The sequence below is a fragment of the Saimiri boliviensis genome, chromosome 3 (assembly GCF_048565385.1).
Source record: "Saimiri boliviensis isolate mSaiBol1 chromosome 3, mSaiBol1.pri, whole genome shotgun sequence".
Lineage (NCBI taxonomy): Eukaryota > Metazoa > Chordata > Mammalia > Primates > Cebidae > Saimiri > Saimiri boliviensis.
In genome coordinates this window covers 58934776-58949854 of record NC_133451.1, presented here as the reverse complement: position 1 = coordinate 58949854, position 15079 = coordinate 58934776, and the positions used below count along the sequence as shown (strand labels likewise).

Below are 15079 nucleotides of genomic sequence, written 5' to 3'. Positions count from 1 at the left end.
GGTGAGAGATTATATCACTCGGGATGTATAGTAGGAAGATGCCCTTCTTCTCAGCTGTACCCCTCCAGGCTCACATCCAGAGACAGACATCATTCCTCACCTCCCTGAAGCTCAGTTTTTCCCATCTGCAAATGAGCTGTACTCCTAGCCCATTGCAGTATTTGTATGCCCAAAGAGAAGGGACAAAAAGAATATGATTTATGTGTCAAATTCATATGAACGATGGGAAGGGCCCTGTCAAAATAAAACAATATCATTAATCAATACTAGGGAAGCCCAGAAGCAGGGTGAACACAGAAGCAAAACAGAGAAGCTAGAAAAGCCAGTGAGTCACCTGTCAATTTTTGTCCTGAAGGAAAATGGAAATAAGTAAGAAGGTCCTCCATAGAGCTGGAGACCATGCACAGAAAAATGCATGGGATTGGTACGACCAGACCAGCAGCCTGCAGTGCTGTGTCCCGGAACAGACACAGATAAACCATGCCGAATTTTCAATAGTTAGCATGCATTGAATGACTACTTTGTGTTCTTATTTTAATTCAAATCATCTTCCCAATACATGATCCCAGAACTGTTTTACCTCCTAAATGAATCTAACTTCCCCTTTGAGAGGAATCTTTCCGGTCAAACAGACTCATGCCTTTTATGACAGGGTAGAACAAAACAGAGTGAAAGGAGGTAGAGGATTTTTAAATTCTTGAGGTTCAGAATCATCTGTTGTTTGCTCTGTGGTTTCCCCTTTAACATGAAAACGTTCCTGTTAAACTCAGATGAAATGGGAAGGACTTGCTGCACAATGTTCCTTTGTTGTAATTCAGATTTGAAGGATTTCTCTGTTGTTGTTTCCCCTTCACTAGTACCATTGTTCCTTAATATCACTGCCACCTTTGCCTGGAGGATTAAACAAAACACTGCTTGCACCAATGCGTTTGGCAGAGAATAAGCCCTCAAAAAAAAAAAAAATTTTTTTCCAGTAGGTAAAATGATATTTTATTTCAAAAATAGTGAAGAAGCTGCTAAGCATAAAATTTGTCAAATGCAACCAAGATGTTGAATGTGCAACTGTGAATGCCAAGAAATTTAAATTTAATTTCATTCTTTATTATCTTTTCCTCAAAGGGCATAAAATATAGACTCCATTATAAATGTCCCAATTTGTACTGCAGTATTAATCTCAATCCTGATCATTACATAATTACAGCATTTACCAATCTGATTTTATAAATCAACCAAATTTGTTAAATTAAGAAGAAATTTACAGATGCCATTTTTCCCTGTTACAACATATGGACAAGCCATCAAAAACAAAACAAAAACCCAAAAGAAGTGTATTTTATGCTAAAGTTACTTTCTGTCCAGGTCGAAACATTGTTCCACTTTGATTTTTCATCTCTTTGGATTTTGAAAGCTTTCATATAGCTCAGCAAAATTCTTCCAATCATCTTCACTAATGGATGGTCTTGTGTGACCAAGTGCAGTCATTAAATGTGACTGATTAATAGCCAGTCTGGTTTTGATTGGTCCTGTTTGGTTAATGGATTCATCCTCTCCACTTTGGCTCCGGTATCTGCCTTTGATAATACTGATATCTGCCCTCAGTTGATCTCTTTGTTCTTGTGTAAGTTCTTGGCAACCCTCTTGTGAAGCTGTCCTCAACATTGGAGGCTGTGAAAACAACTGGTCTTTCCCAGGAACTCCAGGCAAATCCTGAGTCACAGAGCTTGGTGCAGAGAGACACTGTGAGCTCAAATCAGAAGAGGTTCCATTTCCAAGTTCTGATTCACAAGAGCTTCCAAAGTAGAACCGGTACATATTGAATTTTGATTCATCTGGAAGGATCTCGGACATCTCTAAAGAAACAAGAGATTGATCTAAGCCACATTCTCCATCTCCGGCTGAATCGTCAGAGCCACTGCTATGGTTAAGAAAGACTATTGAAGACAGACTTAGGTCACTTTCAGAGCTGGAACTTCTATCCTGGAGTCCACTCGAGAGCAGCCTTCCATGTAAGGCCTCCAACTGGCCATCGTGGAGCCCAGTGCTGTTGCATGGCTTTTTTTTTTCCTGGTGGCCCCCATGAGCCACCAGGAAGGTGGCATGTGAGTCCCCTTTTGGGTGGTCACATGATCAGCCATAATGTACAAAAATATGGTGTACCAAAATGTATTTTTGGTATATTTGTATACAAAATGTACAAATACAGTGCAGATGTTTTTGTACATGTACAAATACAAAAAAACATTTGTACAAATGTACAGTGTATACATGTTGTATATACATTTCTCTTCTCCTTAAAAACCCCAGAGTGAAGTGTGCTGGATTTGCCAGCATGTCCTGCAGCAGAACCCTGGGTCTGCATGACCCCACATATTGTACACCCATGTACCCATGAGGAGGGTGTACAATAATGTGCATTGGGGCTTAGGTATGCGTAACACACGGCTTACTGCAATCTCCACCTCCTGAATTCAAGCAACTCTCCAGCCTCAGCCTCCCAAGTAAATGGGATTACAGGCATGTGCCACAACACCCAGATAATTTTTGTACAGACCATTGCAGTGTCAACTAGGCCTCAGTTACTTTTCAGTTTGCCCAAATTGAGCCCATCTCAACATCTGGCAGTTCTTACCAAGCAACTACTTTACTGTATGGCCTGCAACCAACTTCTGCAATTCAGAGGATCCATGCTTGCTCTGGCCATGGTTAGTCTGGAAATGGAGAAACTCATTTCTGATTGGCTTTCTCTTGCAATTGAACTACTTCAGAAAGCACAGATGGATGGCTCCCAATTGATCCATTGTCAGGAGCTTGTGGCACATCACCTTTCTACTCTGCAGTCTTCCCTGCCTCTAAATTCCATTTATGTCTACCGTCCCCTCAAGCACACCCTGGTAACCTGTGACAAAGGAGTGTTCAGATTACATCCCTCCTCTGTCTCAGGCCCAGACTTCTCCAAGGACAACAGCAAGCCAGAAGTGCCAGTCAGAGGTACAGCAGCCTTTTACCATCATCTCCCAGCTGCCAATGGGTGCATGCCGATCTCTTCTAAACGCAGAGTAGAGGAAATGGAAGTGGATGACTTCTACGATGGATTCAAATGGCTCTATAATGAAGATAATGTTTCAGAAAATGTGGGTTCTGTGTGTGGCACTGATATATCAAGACAGGAGGGACATGCTTCTCCTTGTCCACCTTTGCAGCCTATTTCTGTCACGTAGTTTCAACAAGAGTTACGTTTGAGTGTAAACTGAGGTAGACTACTCTGGGAATGAGAACGTGGGAAATGAGGAAAGGCTGTAGAAGGAAATATACCTTAACAGGCTGATTTGGAGTAAGCCAGAAAAAAAAAAAAAAAAAAAAAAAAAAAAAAAAAAAAAAAAAAAAAAAACCTCTCATTATTCGTGTGGCTAATTATAATTCAACATTATTTAAGCACATAAAGACCAAAAAAAAAAAAAAAAAAAAAAAAAAAAGAATCCAAAAGATCCAAACCTTTTTTAAACTTAAAAAATCACTTAGTAGTATGTCAGTTGCACTTTTTTTCCGCCATAATGTAACGTAGCTTGCCCCGTCAAAAATTCAGTTAAAATTCATAGCCAGCAAACCTGTTCCCCCTCAGCATCCTGATTTAATCTTCCCATTGCTTTTGCTTGCTTCTCCGTTTAATAGTTAGTGAACTTTATGCATGGTGATCTGTATTCTGATTTTCACTGAATAGGAAACCCCAAAATTATTTTTTAGCAGTTGAATGAACAAATTATTTTGGTGTGGCAGCCATGATTCAAGTTCCAATTAGTTTGAAAAGGGTACTTTGGAATTGTCCCATATTAATGAGAGAGAGCAACAGAAAAAGATCCCGTATTACCAAATTGATTTTGTGTCTCATTTCAAATTTTAATTTAAAATTATGGTTTTCATTTTTGTTTACCTCAAAGTGATGCTTAAAAGTTGCATGTAATTAGGACACTTAGATTTGTTGAAAGCATTTTTGATATTTGTATAAAAGATTTGTGATAAAGCTAATATATCCTGGTGCTCACCAAAGAAACATGTATGTAACAACTGAAATTAGATTTTTGTAACTGATTAGTTTTCACTCATTTATAATCAGTATTATATCAGTATTATAACAAGAGAGACTGTCTAGCTCTTTCTAGATATTGGGGCAGCTCTACGATTTGAGTCTGTAACATGTCATAACTGAATTAAGTACCCTAGTTTTACATTAAGCTGTTAGAACTTACTCCCCCTACCTCCCCAGCCTACCTATATCTCTTAATGACTCCTGGATTCTGAGCTCCCTTTGCAGTCTGAAAAAGGTATTGCAGTCAGAACTCTGTACTGATGATAAAAGCCTCTGGTAGCAATAAAAAGTTGTCCTTTAAAAAAAATGTACAATGTTTTGCATTGTAAAACTATGTATACATTCCCCTCAAGGTACAAAGCTGTATACACTCCTCTCAATGTACATACAACTATGTACACCAATATGGAGACCCCTAACCTAGACAGATGCACATCCCATACTATGGAGCTTTTCTTTTTCTTTTTTCTCGATTTATCATATTTATTATCAAAATCATGACCAGTGTGTAGACATACTTGTGAAAATATACAGCAACTTGGGGCTTATAACACATGAGCAAAGATGACATTAACACATGCACTGTTCACATTTTGGGGTCTTGGGGTCAAGAACAAAAGTCACAGACAGGACATTACTGAAGGCACCCCTGCAATAAGTCCCGATTTGCAGAATCATCCAATTCCAGCATGTTCAGCATGGGCAGTGTGGAGATATTCACAGAAAGAAACCCAGCAAAGTTCTCTCTGAGCCACTAAAGTCAACATGCTTTTCCTATGCACTATGGAGAGCCCATGTCCCACACAACCCTTGAAAACACAGTTCCATTCTTGGCTTACACGGCTCTCGCTGCTTGCCTCAACACCCGTGGGCTGTGCTCCCTCTGCTCTTTCATCCTCCCTCCAACAAACAAAAGTATGACAGCACATTATATGATAGTAAAGAAGTACACTGAGGCCACGGGACAGGGCCGCAGCAGCAAGCTCATGGGCAGTGCGTCACTGCTCCACTCACCTGAGCCCTGTTCCAAATGCAAGAAGCTTCCCAAGTCCTAGAGAATGACTGTACTTAGAAAGCTTTGTTTTGTTTTAAGAGAAAACAGCTTTACATGAATTTATCTTCCCTGTGGCAGATATGTTACACTTCCCTCTAAACAGAAAGACAAGCCCAGGTGAAGGTGCCCCTGGTAGGGCCCGGGCATCCTCAAAGAGGATGAAGCAGCTGTGCCCACCACCCCTCAGGGACTGACAGGTGTGTGTGGTCACTTGAACCACGACTGTGTCCACAGCTCCTTCTGGACCAGGCCTGGTGCCTGAGTGTGAAGACTCCTGGCTTGCATGGCAGGGGCAGCTATCTGGGCGGGCTAAACAGACTGGAGGCTGAGTCTAAAGAGAATGGGGGACCTGAAGGAGCCCAGGTACAGGTACCCATCGTACTCATGCACCTCGCTGATGTAGGTGGCCACCAGCCCTTCAGGGTCATGCAGGCTTCTTCGGAAGGCACTGCTGTCACCGAGTTCTAGGACAAGGCTGTACCGCGGCACAAACTTCATCAACGTCTCTGGGACATGCATGAAGCATTTGACAGATGGCCATTCAAAGCTGTGGCCAGCCCACGCCTGCTTCCTCCCTGCCCTGCTGAATCCTAAAGCTGTGCCTATCAATGTGATTTGAACGAGGGAGCCCTTCGGGGCAAATTCAGGTGCCCCCATTGCCTCAGGCTAGCCCTGGTCCTAGGTGGCAGTGGTTGAGGGGTGCAGGGCCCTCAAGTCTGAGGTTCTCTTCTCTGGGCTGCTTTTTCTCTTGGGGTATGTGCCTGACAGTGTTTAAGGTGTCCCTTGAGCTGGAGCTGCAGGCCTTTAAATAGACAACCCCTTCGAATCATCTGTGCCTGCCTCCTGCCCGTCAAATGTCTACACTGTCAGACACCTGTGGCATGTGGAGGAGACTGCCCTGTCCCTGAGCCTTGAAACTGTGAAGCTGTCACCTGCAACCTGCTGGGCAAGTGGGCCTGTCCATGTTCAGCTGCAAGAACAATTTTTAAGAAATTGATTAAAGGGGGAGGAGAGGGTGCAGGTGTAAAAAAAAAAAAAAAAAAAAAAAAAAGAACGAAATTGATTAAAGCTTTTTTTTTTTTAAAGAAAAAAAAAATTATAGCATCCAGTTTCACCTCCAGCTTCTTTCTATAGGCCCTCTGGGTACTGCTTTCAGATGGGCATACTACTTCCACATGGGCATAGTGGTTCTGCAAGGCTACAGCTGTCTTGGGCTTCTCACATCCCAGGAGCAAGCAGTCTAGTGGCTCCTGGAGGGGTCAACATGGGCTGTGGACATGGCAGGAAGGCTTCATGCAAACTTGGGGCTGGCCTGGGCCTTGGGCAGCTACTTCATGTGAAACCCATTTCTGAAGCAAGCCTTGGCTTACCCCATGTACTGAACTTCCAGGGGACCAGCTGGGCCTCTATTTCTGAAACTGTATAAGTGGTCAGTGACCCCAGTGGATAATGTCCCCAATGTATCATCTCAGGGTAGGAATGTGGTCGGACAGTTGGCCCTGAACCAGCAATGAAGGGTGGGCAAGTAGGGCTCCAACGACCCCCTCACCATAATGGCCTGGGTGTGTCTGTATGGCCTCATAAAAGAAAAAAAAAAAAAAAAAAAAAAGATCCCCTCACTTGATGGCATGCATATGCAGCTCCCAAAGTGCTGGGATTACAGGCTTGAGCCACCACGCCCAGCTTTTTTTTTTTTTTTTTTTTTTTTTTTTTTTTTTTTTTGAGATATCTTGCTCACAAAGGGATGAAAGGCAAAAAAATGTGACAGGGCCAGATTTCAAACAATAAACACTCCATTCATTCAACCGACATTTTGGAGGGCCTGTAAGTGGCAATCTCTGGGAGTTATGTCAGTGTGCACAAGCTCTTCTGTGAAAGCTGAAGTTTACATAGGACAGCCTTCATCATTTTTGTCATCATGTCAGAACTGTTAGCAATAACTACTTCAGTGCCAGTACAGCACAGCACCACTAGAGGAGGGGAGAGGCCGGTTCCCTACCTCCACCCCACCCCCAAAGCCAGGCTTCTCAGAGGTGAGCAGGACAGGCATGTGTTTGGGAATGGTTGTGGTCAATCAGGCCAACTGAGTGTTACAGCTGGGTAATGAGGATGCTTCAGCACCAGGCCAGGGGGAAAACAAGGCTGGAAAAGCTGCTTTTGAAGTCAAGAGGATCTCAAGGATGGATTTCAGAAAGGTCAACACTGTCGCTTCAGTCAGACCCAGGACACCTGAGAGCGCTCTCCACCATGTGCGTTTGGTCTAGAGAAAGTCCATTTATGGCTGTGCACTCAGGACACTTGAATTTCTTTCTTGGGGTTACCTTGATAACTACTTTTCCCATGACGCTGGCCACCAGGAAGTTCATGGCAGTATCTTCACCGTTCATATGGGCATCTACCCAGTTCTTGATATCCCCAGGCATTTTGTAGGTATACAGGTAATTAAAATACTTGTGATAAAAAGCTGCCCCCGGGAGCACCATGGACACTTCATTCGTCCACTCGGACTCATACTTCCTCTTATTCATCTCATGATCCCAGAGATGCAGAGGACCCGGGTAACCCACCAACCGGTCAGGAAATTCCCGCCAGACCTCACAACCAAATTGCAGCTCGTCAGAGGTCAGCATAATGATGCCATCATCAATGGCCAGAACACCTTCCGTCTCGATTTCATCATAAGGGAAGAAATGGTTACTGAACTTGCCAGCAGTCCTCACCACTTTTCATGGAAGCCGGATTTGGGGCCAGAGAGAATCTTCTGGAGGGTTTTTATTCTGATTATTTCAGACTACGAGCAATTAGGATAGACCGGGCACTGTGGACACTTCAGTGATGACCTGGAAGAGGCTCTCTACTCGGTCGTAGGTGAGGACTATGGAGGTGAACCCTTGAGACTGTGGTGGGATCAGCGGGAGGAAGAGTGGATTGCTCACGCTGCCCCACTTCACAGAAGGAGGGTCATTCCATTCTTCATAGGAGATGGCAGCATATGGATAGATCCGGTCATTGATAATGTGCAGGGTGGCCAGGGCAGTGGCTTTTATTGACTGGAAGTACGCTTCCCAGAACCACCGGGCCTGTCTCTGCATTTCTTCAATCTGTCTTTGGGGAATGCTCTGCAAAATACTGTACACATCTGAAAAAAAGACGTCAATTCTCTGGGCCTCTGCTGCGTTACCTCGTCTTTCGAGGGCTTGCATCGCTGAGGGCTGCAGTTTTGGAATCGGACATATTCTGAGAAAGAGAAACGGACCACAGGGACAGCGCCGAGGACGAGGTGGAGTCTCGTTTTACTGCCCAGCCTGGAGTGCAGTGGCAATCTTGGCTCACTGCCACCTCCGCTTCCTGAGTTCCAGTGATTCTCCCTCCTCAGCCTTCCAAGTAGCTGGGATTACAGAGGCTGTTCCTTCCTCGTGGAGTCCCGCCATCTCCCGCCTCCTGGACACACCTGTCTCCAAAGCACAACATCAGTGTTACTTTCTCTGCAAAGTACTGCCAGGTCCTCAATATTATCTCGCAGTGCATTCCAGCTCTTCATTACCAGCTGTGAAACTCTAGGTCTGGCCAATTACTTGGTGAAGCCAGAAGAAAGAAAACTAAAGTCTGATATGGAGGAAAAGAAAATTCTGGATCATGAAAGTCAATCAGGCAGTAGAATAATTTCAGGAAGCTGTCAAGACTCTAGAACTAGAGATATTCAAGGAAAATTTGAATGTTGTGCTTAGGGAAATAATATTGGAAGACTTTGTATCCTTAGGTATGAGTCTGAAGGAGACGACCCAGCAGCTGATCTAGAAATAAAATGCTTTTGTGTTGTCTTAAAAAAAAAAAAGGGGGGGGGCCCATGTACATCCCTCCTCGTGTGTACTTTATAGTACATACATAATGTACTATACATTATTTAATATAATGTATTAAATAGATATTATTTAATATATTATTAATATTTATATTATATATTATATATTTATGTTATATAATAATTATATTTAATATGATTATTTAATATAATGTATTAAATAGATACTAAATAATGTATAGTAGGAAAAGGAGCTGCGACTTATACCGGGACCCAGGGTTCACCACGGAAGGGAGATGGGGTGTGGACAGCGGGGGGCCCTGGAGCCTGGCGGCCCGGCCTTCCCGGAGCACAGGGGCTCTCCTCCGAAAGTAGGACCCAGACGGGACACCTTTGCAGCAGACTTGGTCAAAGCTCGAAGCCGCTCCGCAGCCGCTCCATGGAGCTGCGTGCCCAAGCCCGGGACCCAGCAGCGCCCGGTCCGCCCAATCGCCCTCGCCCCGGAGGCGCCCTCCGCGTCTGCCCGGACGCCGGAGACCCCAGCTCCAAGCGGAAGCAAGAATGCCGGCACCTACAACTGCAGCAGGGGTGCCGGCATTTTTTGTATACATGTACATATCCCTTTGCCGTTGGAGAAACATCTGCGCTGTATTTGTACATGCATTGTACAAATACATTTGTACATTTTTTGTACAGGGGGTGCAAAAAAATGTATATAAACATCGCCAAGGGGTCACATGTACTTAAAGGATGTGCCCCTTTAACATGTACAACCTCCTGACTGAAGGGAGAACCTCTGCCAGGACACTGCAGAAAGGAACGGTGGGGTTGGAGCCCCCACACAGAGTCCCCACTGCGGCACTGCCTGCTAGAACTGTGAAAGAGGGCCACAGTCCTCCAGATCACAGAGTGTTAGATCCACCGACAGCTTGCACTTTGTACCTGGAGAAGCTGAAGGCACTCAACACCAGCCTATAAAAGCAGCCATATGGGCAGTACCCTGCTGAGCCACGGAGGCAGAGCTGCTGAAAGGCCCTGGGAGCCCAGTCACTGCGTCAACAAGCCCTGGATGTTAAACGTGAAATCAAAGCTGATTATTTTGAAGCTTTAATATTTAATGACTAATTTGCTGGGTTCTGGACTTGAATGGGGCCTGTTCCTTTTGCGTTAGCGAATTTTCCCCTTTTGGAATGGAAACAGTTACCCAATTCCTCTACCTTCATTGTATCTCTCTCTCTCTCTCTCTCTCTCTCTCTCTCTCTCTCTCTCTCTCAATAGGCTCATTGGTGAGGCTTATTTGTGGAAGGGACTTGTCTTGCCTTTCATGAGACTTTAGACTGGAAACCGTATCTCATCTTGAATAGCGATATTGAGTGTTGGAAGTGGAGCCTGGTAGAAGGTGATTAGGTCATGGCGGTAGTTTCTAATGGTTTATTAGCACCCCCTACTGTTGTCTTGGTAGTTACTTCTCACAAGATGTTGTTTAAAAGTGTGTATTATTTCCCCCTTCACTCTCTTTCTGTATCCTGCTCCACCGTGGTGAGACATGCTTGCTTCCTTTTTGTCTTACACCATGATTGTAAGCTTCCTAAGGCCTCCCCAGGCATGTTTCCTGTACAGCCTGTGGAACTGTAGGTAAATTAATCACATATATACATAGACATGAATATATGTATGTATATACATATGTGTGTATATATATATGTGTGTATATATGTGTATATGTGTGTGTATATACATATACACATATATATGTGTGTGTGTGTGTGTGTGTGTGTATACATATATATATATATATCCCAGTCTCAGGTAGTTCTTTATAGCAACATAGTAACAGACTAATACACAGTGATTCAAGAACATTGCTGAAATATTATTTATTGAAAAAAAATTTGATGACCGAAATGGAGAAGTATGGAATTTAAACACATTTATTTGTTTCTATATGTCCGAAGATAGTTTGTTATGATCAGTAAGATGTCATGAAAAATATGTGAGGACTCCTCTTTATTTGTTGGCTTTCATTATTTGGTGACACATTTCAGTGTACATTTTCCACTAAGAAAATAGATCTATAGGATATCTTAATTTTGGCTAAACTAATCCACAATAGTGAACAAAAACCAAGATATTCTTATAAAATAAACCTAGATAAAATGATACTGATAATATAAAGGATTAGTAGAAAAATAATAACCCAACTGTTTTACTAATTTTCAAAATATTTTTATTAATTATACTATATTTTTAAAATAATAAGCTCACTAAATCTGAAAAGAGTTTTCTTTAAATTGTAAAATTAAGAAAATGACTTTCTGAAATATGAAGTAAAATCTATTGTTAATCAATAGTTGTATATATTATCCCTTGAAAAACTAAGCAACAATTTTTTTTCAGAGATCAATATGCACAAAACATTTAAGAACTAAGTATCTGGGTAAGTAAGGCAAACTAGAAAATAAATCAGCTGTGCTTTAAGTGATACCATAAATTTCTACTACACAGCATTTATAGATACATACATACAGAATATGTATGCTGAGTTTATATATATGTATAATTAAAAAATGTATTCTTGAAAATCAGTTTTAGTGAAACTGTATTCACCACAGTAATATTCATCGTTTTACTTTATTGAGTACAAGTAAATCTTTTGGTAAATAAAACCACCACCATTTTCTAAATATATGGCATCTTATTATGTCAAAAATTTCTTTTGTGTGCCTTTGTTGTCAATCCTCTTCCCTATTCCTTCTTCAAAAATTGATATAAAATAGCATTAACTCTTTTTAAACATTTTTAATGTATTGATATATACATATAGATAAATCTCTCTATATATATCTGTATATTTATATATATGTATATATAGTTTCAACAAAGTGAGACTAGATAGATAGATAGATAGATAGATAGATAGATGATAGATAGACAGATAGATAGAGAGATAGCTAGATATATAGTCTCACTTTGTTGCCCAGGCTCCAGTGCAGTGGCCTGGTCATAGCTCCTTGCAGCTTCAACCTCGTGGGGCTCAGGCAATCCTCCCAACTCTGCTTCCTGAGTAGGTGGACATCAGGTGCCTGCTGTTTCACCCAGCTAATTTTTGGTAATTTTTTTATGTATATAGGCTTTGCCATGTTGCCTAGGCTGGTCTTGAACATTCGGGCTCAAGGGATCTGCCTTCCTTAACCTCCCAAAGTATTGGAATTATAGGTGTGAGCCACTTTGTCTGGCGGAATATTTAAAATAACAAATACTAATTTCTTCTGTGTAAACAGATACATATAAATGAAGTACATGAAAATCATATCACAATGCATGGAAAGAAAATATACTATATTAAATTGTTAAAATATCCTTTTATTGTTAACCAAGTGCTAAAAGTACTATTTTGAGTTGAACTAGTAAGTCAATGGATCATACTCAAATCTTCTATCTGAACTCATCAAGGCCAAGAGGAAAAAAATTTCTTTATTTCAGGAATGGAATGTTTTTAGCATTCAAAACTCAATAAAATAAAAAATATATAATTATTTTAATTCATGGAGAAGAATCATGAAAAAGTTAACTCTCACATATAATAGACAACCTCTTCTATGTGATAATCAGGACTTAAAGTGCAGCAAATAACATAGTAAAAATATAACGATGATAAAATAAAACATTAGTATACATCTTTAAACTGTGTTCATAAGATTAGAAACAAGGCAAGTATATCTGATCTAACCAATTCATTAATACACCAGAAAATATAAAAGCAACAGACACTAATAGCAGAAAAGAAGTAAGCATGATCTGTCATTATTTGCAGATAAAATATGTAGATAATTGTAAAGTAAAAAAAAAAAACTACTAAACTTAATATGTGACTTAGAAAAGCTTGTGGAATACAAGATTAATGTACAACTAGTTTATATTTCTATATATTAGGAATAATTAAAATTTAATTAACTAATCCAAATTTGATGAAGTGTATAGTGAAAGTAGGTTAAACAGTTATGAAGGACATTATAAAATTATCGGAACAAAGGTAACCATGAAAAAAAACACCGGCTGGGCGCGGTGGCTCATGCCTGTAATTCTAGCACTTTGGGAGGCCAAGGTGGGTGGATTACCTGAGGTCAGGAGTTGAAGACCATCCTGGCCACCATGGTGAAACCCCATCTTTAAAAAAAAAAAAAAAAAAAGAAAAAAAAAAAACTATAGAAAAGTTTCTAAATACCTTACAATATTAATATCTAAAAGAAGAGCAAAGAAAATGGACAATGTAAAATATAAGCACAGCAATATATTATTCACCATAAAAAAACAAAAGAGTAGGAAGTAATTGTGACCCTATATGTCTATCATGTCAGCAATTGTTTATAAGTTTTAATCACCTGTTTACAAAGCAACCGCCTTATATAATGTAATGTTGCATATAAGCAATGTATCTAAAGCAAAACAACTTCCAGACACTAAAACGCAAGTGCCAAACAAATGTAATGAGCAATGATTATCAGAAACGGATATATGTAACCCAAAAGTTATTTGATGTTTCAAGGAAAAATACTTTATGGCTAAAACATAACTTAAAGCAAAAACAAAAATACTATTATATATGTAATCAAAGGATATAGCTAATGTTTCGACAAGGGGATAAGAAAAAATTAAGAGAAACAAGTAGAAGAGATTTATAAATTAAATACTACTACTAATGAGCAAAAACAATTAGAATATTTTCAACACAAAAAGTTAAACTCTGTAACAATTTATTACATAAAATAATTAAGAGGAAATATAAAAATATAGAAGAAATTGATAAACTGAAAATCTATTCTTTGAAAAATTTAACAATTTATTTTGAAAAAATTATCACTTTATTTTTTAAAAATATGTAATTATGCAGTTATATAAAGTATCTGACACAGGACATCCTATTTTATTTACTATTGGTTCAATACATGTGTAGCATTTTCATTGTGCCATGGTTTAGGATTAATTTTTTATGTTAACAGTGTTCTTTGTCATTAGATTTGACTTGGCTTTGGTTTTAATTACTAAAAGGCACTTTATCTGAAAAAGTCAACAGGGTCTTTAGCTGTTAGAAACACAGTAAATGAAAAGGCATTATGAGAAAGAATCTCAAGTAACACTGAATGCTTTAATTTGCTTCTTTTTATTGGCTTGAAATGTTCTTTTGAGTTCCCTTAAGATTGCCGGAAAAAAAAGCGATGTTAGCAGTTTGGTTTTTGACTGAGTTAATTGATAATTGTGTATCACTGAGTATAAAGAATAAGAACATCAAAATAGAAAGAGAAACTCAAATTAATCTTAGTCAACCAAAATTCTTTCTTCATTTTGTGCCTCAAATTAATAAAATGTAACCTTATTGATTCAAGCACAATCCTTATACAAAAATCTTTTCTTTCTAATAGAATAATGAGTGTAATCAGAAGCTTAATTGCACACTGAGTAATTAACATAGTAAATGAATCATTAACGCATTACGGACACATGTTTATTTTATCTTGCTGGGCACCATCAATTTGAATAAAATACTCAATATGCATCTCTCATTTCCTACTGTTTGGTTTTGGCTTAAATCATTTGACTTAATATTAGTCATGGAGCTTATATTTATAGGATGTTCATTATAGCTCAATTTAATTAGAATTAACCAAATTGCATTTGAGGTTACTGATTTAAAGACTTTAAATATAATCTGCCATTCATCTGTAGAATATAAAAATATTTTAAAAATCCTTAAGCTTAATATCTTTTAAATTTTTTCATATAGATACTAAAAAATAAATAAAGCTCACTATTTCCTAATGTCTCTACTCCTATCCATGTATTAGGCAGTCCTGACTTTAGCCAGTTGCAAACAGAGCATATGAATAACGTGCTTTTATTTTTTCACCACACACTATTGGTATATAAAATATTTAAGAGAAAAATACATTAAATTTTAAATTTCAAAGTAGAAAATAAAATATTTTACATAAACTGATTGATGTTACCAGTCAAAATATGTACCCAGTGAAATGAATGGGAACATACATGTATTCCTAGGTTGAGATAAAGTTCCTTTGATGCAACAAAGCTGAGACAGAAGATGCAAAATGCTTTGAGTAGTCAGAAATTTCTTTGACCT

At 39.5% G+C, this 15079-nt stretch overlaps 3 pseudogenes; 1 reads left to right on the top strand and 2 right to left on the bottom strand.

Moving 5' to 3' along the window:
• Positions 1 to 1205: 1205 nt before the first annotated feature.
• On the bottom strand, positions 1206 to 2359 carry LOC104652030 (peroxisomal ATPase PEX1 pseudogene; annotated as a pseudogene).
• A 157-nt stretch (positions 2360 to 2516) lies between these two features.
• On the top strand, positions 2517 to 3218 carry LOC101041872 (cyclin-I pseudogene; annotated as a pseudogene).
• A 4130-nt stretch (positions 3219 to 7348) lies between these two features.
• Positions 7349 to 8341, bottom strand: LOC141583833 (exostosin-2 pseudogene; annotated as a pseudogene).
• Between the last annotated feature and the right edge of the window lie 6738 nt (positions 8342 to 15079).